This window comes from Suricata suricatta, chromosome 9 (assembly GCF_006229205.1).
Source record: "Suricata suricatta isolate VVHF042 chromosome 9, meerkat_22Aug2017_6uvM2_HiC, whole genome shotgun sequence".
NCBI classification, from domain to species: Eukaryota; Metazoa; Chordata; class Mammalia; order Carnivora; family Herpestidae; genus Suricata; species Suricata suricatta.
This window is the reverse complement of record NC_043708.1, coordinates 43624029-43632776: the sequence shown is the minus strand read 5'-3', so window position 1 is coordinate 43632776 and position 8748 is coordinate 43624029. Positions and strand designations below refer to the sequence as shown.

General features: G+C 41.2%; 1 pseudogene; it reads left to right on the top strand.

Annotated features, from left to right (window-relative positions):
- The first annotated feature begins 843 nt into the window (after positions 1–843).
- Positions 844–1139, top strand: LOC115302200 (annotated as a pseudogene).
- Positions 1140–8748: the final 7609 nt, after the last annotated feature.

Sequence of the window (8748 nt, the reverse complement as noted above, 5' to 3'; positions counted from 1 at the left end):
AAGAACCTCTCTCTTCTACAACATCTTTTCCCAGTCTTCTCCATCCAAACTTTCATATGACTTTATTCATATGATTTGTTTTATTCATGCGTATGTTTGCGTTGCCTATCTCCAATTATATTATTATTGAAACAGTTTCCTCTCATTTTTGCATTTCTGTTAATTAAGTCAGGAGAAAAATCAGTATTTCATGGAGGAGAACACGGGTCATAAAGTGCATTGGCAAGGACCTAGAAATAGGTCCACAAATTGCTCATGCCTTCCTCCTGAGCCTTGTGACTCTGAGGAAATATACCTTTTATATTAATTTCCTTAGTGCTCAAGAGCAACATTTGAAAGGAGCTTGGCATGATTTATTGACATTGGTCCCCCAGCAGGAGTATATCCATTTTTCTCCCTTCCTTCCTCCTCTTAACACAATGATTTGTATTAATCCTTGAGAGGGGTGGTCGGGAAACCTTCTGTTGTATCAAAGTAATGTGCCATCGTCTTCAGACCCTGTGTTCAATGACTACTTTGCCAGTTCTCTCATGTAGTTCGCCACAAAAGTTCAGGGTCAAACAGCCTTTGGATGCACATATGCCATACCTCTCGGCAAACTCACCTGGAGTGGCCAGAACACAGAACTTGGCACCCTTGGCCTGAGATTAAATGATCAGTACCTCTGGTCCACATTGTGGGGAAAAGTCTCTGAGCCAAATCATACAAAGCCAAAGTGGTGGAGAAAAAAAAAAAAGAAGCTCAAACCAGCCAAAGGCAATTTTTTCCCCGGAATTATGGAAATCAGCCACACGGGATCAAAGTGAGGGAGTAGGGCAGGGGCTAGAAACTTCAGTGGTAACCATGGTGTATAATGGCCTCACCGGGCTTCTTACCTTGATGCATGTGTTCTGGGGACTTGTCAGCTTCTTGGTGCTTTGGTTCATCCCTAAGGAGCGATCATCACCAGATTGGTGACCCGTTCAGTTTGCTAGTATCTCTTTTGGCTGACTGCAGTTCGGGCCCAAGTCAACCCTCTCTTTGAACCTCAGGTACAAACTAAAACCTTCCAGTATCTCAAGTATCATTCACCTGATGGAGAAGACCTGCTCTCCAGTGCTCAGTTGCTGAGGTCATGGAAAGAATTCCTCTACATGTAAAATCATCTCCAAACCCAGACTCCCTTCCTTGACTGACAGACCTAGTTTGGCCATCAGCTGCTGTAAGCATTCCAATTACATCTGAATGTCTTATCCTACAATGCAGAATGCAGCATTTTTTCCTACCACTTTTTTATACTTGGATAAATTATGTGCCTGCCTACCCTAAACTGTGCCAACTCCCAGTGGGTGGACAGAGTGTCTTAGCAAACAGAGGGAGAACTAACTTGTCCAGCTAGTGAGCCTCCATGAAGGGTAACATTTCCTAGAAAATGACTTTCCATGGGATTTCTCAAATATCAGAGGCTTTTGCTGACAGAAGCCACAGCTCAAAAAGTTCTCTGTGGATGCCACAGTGAAGCAATGACCCACTCTCCTATTTAGCTGCGGTCACAATAGATCTTCCCTGTCCACTGACATGCTACATCACCTGTGCTCCTCATGGCCAAAGGCACATATGCCTCAGATGGCTAAATGAGTTCTTGGCCTCATAACAGAACAAAGAGAGCCAACCACCAGTGTCTGACCCCACCATCTTGGCCCCATGAGCACTATGCTTTTCCCAATAGGATTAAGTTGCTGTATGCTATGTGAAACCATGAAACCATCAAGCACATGAGCCCTGGATAGGCCAGGAAAGTCTGGAGAAATTAAGGCTTAAATACTGCCTATACATCTATTTCTAGGAATTAGAATACTTTCATACAACATGTTCCTATTTTCAAAAATAATCAAAATTGCTACAGAATGAAAATAGTTGAGTCTAAGTCTTTAATACACTATACATATAATAGGTAGATATTTCATATATATGATATAATTATAGTATTACATATTAAATTATTACTTATACATATTATTCATTATATGTACATTAAGTGTATGTAGTTTTATAACCTTGAGGGGAAACTGAAATAATAGATAAGTAGATTTTTATATATTTATAAGTATATATTTATATATAATAAATGTATGTATATTAGTCTACCTACCTATTATTTTATAGGTTATTATTTTATATAAACACACACATAAAAGTATATATTTATATAGAAAACATATGTAAAATTTTACCAGCTTCTCGAGGAGGAACTGAAATAAGCTGTTTCAGAAGCTTTCCAGAGACTCCATTACACTCTGGTGCACGAGGGAGGCTGGTACCATAAGGATATTTTCTTGTTTTCTGAAGTAAAGTTACCATCAAAATTGCAGTGTTCTTTTCTCAGCGAGTCCCTTTTTTACTGACCTCTTGGTCTTTCACTTTGTTGGGTGCCGAGGGTGCAAGGAGTCCACCTGCAGTAGAAGCCTCCGCTTGGGTGACTGACGTGGAGTCTGATAGCAGAGCACCTTCCTGCAGGGAACCCCTTCCCCTTTCTCATGCTTTGTTCTTTGTCTCTGTCTTACCACTCTCCCTTTCCCTCACCACATCCCTTATGGAATGGCTTTCTTTTTCTATTCTTTTCTTTTTAACATTTATTCATTTTTGAGAGACAGAGCGTGAGCAAGGGAGGGGCAGAGAGAGAAGGAGACACAGAATCGGAAGCAGACTCCAGGCTCTGAGCTGTCAGCACAGAGCCTGATGCAGGGCTCTAACTCACTGACTCTGAGATCATGACCTGAGATGAAGTCAGATGCTTAACCCACTGAGCCACCCAGGTGCCCGGCCTTCTTTCCTGACACACCAAGCTCCCTCCTGCCCATAGGTGCTTGCATGTGCTTGTTCAAGTTACCTGGAAGACTTTACTGTGTCTTCTTGCCTTTCATTTCTTACCTCAATCACCAGCTCCGAGACACTTCCGTGATCTCCTCAGCTAAATCAGTCCTCCACCACCATCTGGTTACTGTCCATTATATCCTCCTAAGACTTGTCTTTACAGTACTTATGCTCATCAAAAAATCTTCTGTGTGTCTTTATTTATTCATTGAGGTTTGCTCTCTCCTCCCTCTAGAATACAAGGTGCAGGAAGGGGAAACTTCACCAATTTTTTTGCACTCTCAAACACCCAGCACCTAGGCAAATGCACAGCAGACAGCAGAAGCTAAAGAAATGGATGAATGAATGAATGAATTAATTAATTAATTAATTGTCCAGTCTCTCCCAATGGAAATGCAGAGCTTCTCCAGAGAAACTGTCAAATATCTGGCTTGCTATTTAGGGAGTTTGAGAGGCATTAACAACTTCAAACCCCCTGACACTCTGCTTAGTGTCCAGGTATTTTGAGAACCTGCCTGACTTTAAGGGTTTCCTCTAGTTTCCAAAAACAAAATTGCCCACATATTAAAATGCTTAGATATATTTAGCATCTAGATAATGATAATAGTTGCCATTTAGTAAGTACCTTGCCTGCCAGGAATGTGTGTAACACATTCGCTCATTAGTCTGCAAAACAACAGGATGAGGCAGGGACATTATCCCTACTTCACAGATGAGGAGATTGAGTCTCAAGTGATTTGCAAGAACACATGGAATAAATAAGGATTAGAGCTGGTATGTGAACCCTGTCTGTCTCACCCATCTTGAAGGCTCCTGCTTTGTTTTGAGGAGCCAAAACATCAATATAGTAAAGATACTCAGCTCGTGCTCACACACATGATACCCTCGTAAGGTTTAAAGGTGTTTGTGTAACCTTGATAGCAATGGTTTTCCCATCGCTTTTCATAGCCATTCTAGACAAGTGCTTATCTGCAAGATAGAAATACAACTACTTCAGGTATTTTGTGAGGTTTTTTGGGCTTCCTTTTTATTTTTTAAAATTTTTAATGTTCATTTATTATTGAGAAACAAAGAGAGACAGAGCATGAGTATGGGAGGGGCAGAAAGAGGTGGAGACACAGAATCGGAAGCAGGCTCCAGGCTTTGAACTGTCAGCACAGAACCCAACACAGGGCTCAAACTCGTGAACCACAAGATCATGACCTGAGCTGAAGTCAGACGCTTCACTGACTAAGCCGCCCAGGTGCCACATGGGTTTTCAAATACTCCTCCCATTAACTCCAACAAAGCAGAATTATTTGAAGTTTAGGACCTGTAGAAACTGCTCTTTGTTCCAAGTGACAACATCTTCTATTCATGGAAGATATAAACTGAGTTCCTCCTTCTTTAGTAGTAAGCTTCTACCAAAAGTAATGTGTAAGGCTGTAAAAAACAACCAACCAAATGTTCCTAAGAGTAAAACTCTCTACAGAAGCTCATGATGCCTAATTTTTCTATAATAACAACTGTATCATCATCAACACTGCTAAAAGAAAGCTATAAAGACCATTAGGACAGGGGGCCCTAAGTGACACAGTCAGTTAAGCATTTGACTCTTGATCTTGGCTCAGGTCATGGTCTCACAGTTCATGAGTTTGAGCCCCGTGTTGGGCTCTGTGATGATGGTGGAGAGCCTGCTGGAGATTCTCTCTCCCTCTCTCTGCCCCTTCCCCACACGCTTGCTTGCTATCTCTCTCTCTTTCTCAAAACAAATAAATAAAACTTTAAAAACTTAGGATGATTTTTCAGAGCAAAACAGAAGGAAACAACTTACTCTCTTCAAACTCTCAAATGGTTATTTCTCTCTTATTCTGATGCCTGAGTGTTCCTCCTCAATCTATCCATCATACAGCACATTCTGAGTCTCATTCTTTTCCCTTATTCCTTCCCAGGCCTCATCACAAGAGTATCTACCTATTAAGCTCTTGTCCCTTCCACCCACCTTTTGATTTCCCTCCACCCCTGCAAATTTCTACATGAAGTTAACCAGCTCCTCCCTTAATTTTTTTCTTCTGTGAGATGAACTTCCAAGTTCTTACTCCCTTCTGCCTGACTTTGTATGAAAATGCAAGTGTTGGTGATTTACAACTCTGCTTAGCAGGCTCTCTTTCCATCTCTTCTAGGGCTTGACTGCAGAGCTAAAAATCCCCCAGCTGAAATAGCAAAGACATATCTTTGAAGACATATCCAAATCTCCCAGTTCAACCCAAAAAGCAACAGCTTTCAAACTTGTTACATTATGGTAGGAAAGGAGTTCCACAGTTTGACCCATCTTTCTAAAAGGGCACTTTCAGCAGCCTCCAAAATGTATTAATCAAATGACTGCATTTAATAAGAACCTTTTCATAATGGAGACTGGGTGCACATGGATCTTCTCTCTTAGGCCAGGTGAGAATAGCACGTGTTCATGCCACAGGACATCTTCCCATGCTGGTTACAGGGAATAACAGGTCAAAAACCCAAAAGACAGAGAAAATACAATGTTGGAGAAAAGCAGAAAGTTGTAATGCCTGGGGGTTAAGAGTAAAGACCTTGAAATCCCAGTTTGGGCACAAAACAGTTTGTGTCATCTTGGGTAAATTAATTAACTTCTCTGAGCCTTGAGTTCCCTCGTTTGTGAAAGGGAGCTATTCATAGTGTGTAATCTGTCATTTTGCCATGACAAGATAGCCACAATTGAACAAGATAGTACAAAAAACACATAATACTCTTACGATACCATGCTTGATAAGTGGTTCCTGTCACTATTGCTTTTATTTGCTAGAACATCATCAAACCAGGGAGCTTCTCTGGATGGCAAAGGAGTTTACGCCAACAGGTATATTGTCAGGTTTCCCTCCTAGATAACCCTAATTTATACCAGATGAATTAAGTGGGGAAAAAAAGAAAAATAATAAACAAATAACCTTTTAAATATGTTTCCAATATAAATGATCTAAAAGCAGAAAAGAGAAAATAAAAGGAAAAAGTCAGACAAAACAGATAAAGCTTGCATCTCTCCCAGATTTCAACATAAACTATCATGGATTCGGAAAAGACTCATCCATTAGTTCTTCAAAGTTCTTTTCTCAAGAGAGAAGAATCTTCCCCAGAGAAGAGAGATAATGACTGGGCTCAAAAATACCGAAAGACAAGTTTCAAACTCTGGCCTTCGCATTGAGGTAGCGGCCAGGGGCAGTCGGTCAGGAGCGCTGACCCATCTGCAGAGTTGGTGCTGGTGGAGTGGCTGAAAGAGGGACTCCCAGAAATGCATGTGTGTGCTTTCCAGGGATTGCACTGGAAAGGGGGCAAATTTCATCAACCCCACCACGCTGGTATTTCTAATGGCTGATACTTTGACCCTCTGGCCACCAGTTGTCATAAGAGGGATCTCTCCCTTTCTGAGACTCAGGGTAACCTCACTGAAAGGTTGCTCACAAGGCATGCGGTTCAGGCAGACAAAACAAATTCAGATGTGCCGCAGAATGAGGCCAATTCTAATGCTGTGACCAGAATTCGGCTGCCTGGAACTTTGCCTATTTAAAACTTAGTTTATGGGGGCCAGAAAACTCGGCAGCTCACACATCCTGAAATGCAAGATTCCAACAATGGTCAGATGTTCCTTAAAATAAGCTTTCGTGTTGATTATTTTTAGATGGGGCTGAAAAGAGACAGTTGGACCCACCTATGGACTGTCCACAGCTTAACTAGTAGGTAAATTTCTCTCTGGTGTGTACTTTAAATTTTCTTCTGTATGAAAAAGAACACCAGTTCTGTGCCTTATTTACCTAAAAACTAAGCATTCTCCTCCTTACAGAAATCTAATTATTTTGTAAAATAATGACTTTTATTCTTCAGCAGTACCTTTTTCACCAACAATGATTTTCAAAGGCTTCAAATATTTGAAATCACTGTCAGAGGCAAAACTCTGATTTCACTGCTTTCTTTCCTCTTTATGAAGTAGCTGCTTAAAAATATTAATGGAGCCCAAGCCCATCTACACTGCAAACAACACAAAACAAGTTCCTTGCTTCTTTGACCCGCCTCATCTAGCAACCGACGTGTCAAGAGTAACAGCAACTAAAACCAACGATTCTGACCCAGCGCCTGGTGAACGTTTCTCCTTTTATAACTACTTGAACGTGGCACGCTCTTCCTATTAACCACATTACATCACCATTATCAAAGACGAAAGGAAATTAATTTTGTTTTTCAAGGTCTTGGCAATAAGTCGGTTCTTTACTTCATCAGACATCTGCTGTTTTTCTACGTGTGTCATTTGCAAAGCTGAGTTTTCCTTATGACTTTATTCTCATAACAATTTATCACGCAACAGTGTTTACCAGGGAACTTTGTGCCGATGGGTTTTTTCTCTCTCCAAGCAGAAAGTGTAACATTAACTTAAAGCCAATATCATAATCTATATTTCACTCTCAAGGAGTTTTCTGGGCTTTAAAAAAAAAGCCAACAAGGCTGTCGAGAAAAAATAACCACTTAGGGTCTCTGGCTGAAATGTGTTGCCAAAGCAGCTCTACTTTGTTGTAACAGATGGGCCTTTATCAGCAGATTATGTGGCTGTTCACCAACTTCCCTTAGGAATGGAGAGTCCTTCCATTTCCTTGGGCTCTTATCTCTTCACTTACAGCCACATTTGACCACAAAATTCTAGGAATTTTTTTTCTTGTATTGATACAAAGAATAAACTACAGAGAATCTTCTGTTCACCAATAATTAGTCATTCCTGGGCTGATTGATAGGTCCTTGGCCTTATTTCACATGGGTGGAAAAAAACAAATTAGGCGGTTCACACCGAGACACTGGCTTCTCCAATGTGCTCTAGCTGGCTCCATGGCGTAATGGTGAGCACTCTGGACTTTGAATCCAGCGATCCAATGTGCTCTACATTTCTTCCCTTGCCTAAGTAGTAAGAGTCTCTAAAAAAGCTCTTCACAGGATTTATTTGGGTGAATCTTCTGGGGTTTGGCTCATTCTTCGTTGCCTTCTCCAATCTCTCACTTTTTTCTCTCTCTTTCTCTAGCTGCTAACTAACTACTAGTAGCCTTGATTCTGCAGGTAAACACAGGAGCAAATTCATAGAAGGCATTTGCTTCAGAAAAGAGTCAAGAGCTCTAGAATGGAGCGTGCAGAGAATCTGAAAACTGACTTAAAGGACTAATCGAGAAAACCTATATTTACCACATGCCTCATAGATGAACCTGGGTTTTCTGTTTATATTGTTTTATTAAGGGGATTGGTGCCAAAAAAAAAAAAAAGATGAATGATGGCCCTTGTTTTTATTTTACCCACAAAATTACTTTCACCTTTCCTTGTTAGAATCTGCCATAAACATCTCCACATGAATCAAATCCTTAGGCCTCAGTTTCTCTAAACCTATAAAAAAGGAAAAGATTGAACTAGACCCAAAGTTGAATGTTCACAAGAAACACTTAGGGAGCTGCTTCAGTGTAGAGAGTCCCAAGTGCCACTCAGGGCAGACTTGATTCAGTAGTGTTGAAACGGGAATGAGGAATATTCCATTTTCAACATAACCATTGATGGGTCTAAGGCAGACGGTCCACGGACCCCCCTCTGAGAATACTGGTCTAATGAACTCCAACGTGTTCCTATTCCAGTTCTTCTTCTAATAGTCTGTGACCCTATAAGAAACCTCAGTAAGGTAATAGCTGATCATCTGGGCACACTTTACATTAGCCGATCTATCTGCATCCAGTGCTGCCTCGTTGGCATCTCCACTCCCTGTGTCTGTTTTGTGAACCAGCAAATCCAACTCCAGTGGAGACTGGGCAGGACTCAGGTAGCATCCGTCCCCTCCAAGAACTGAGCCCATCTCTCCAGCCCAGCCCAGCCCATGGGCTC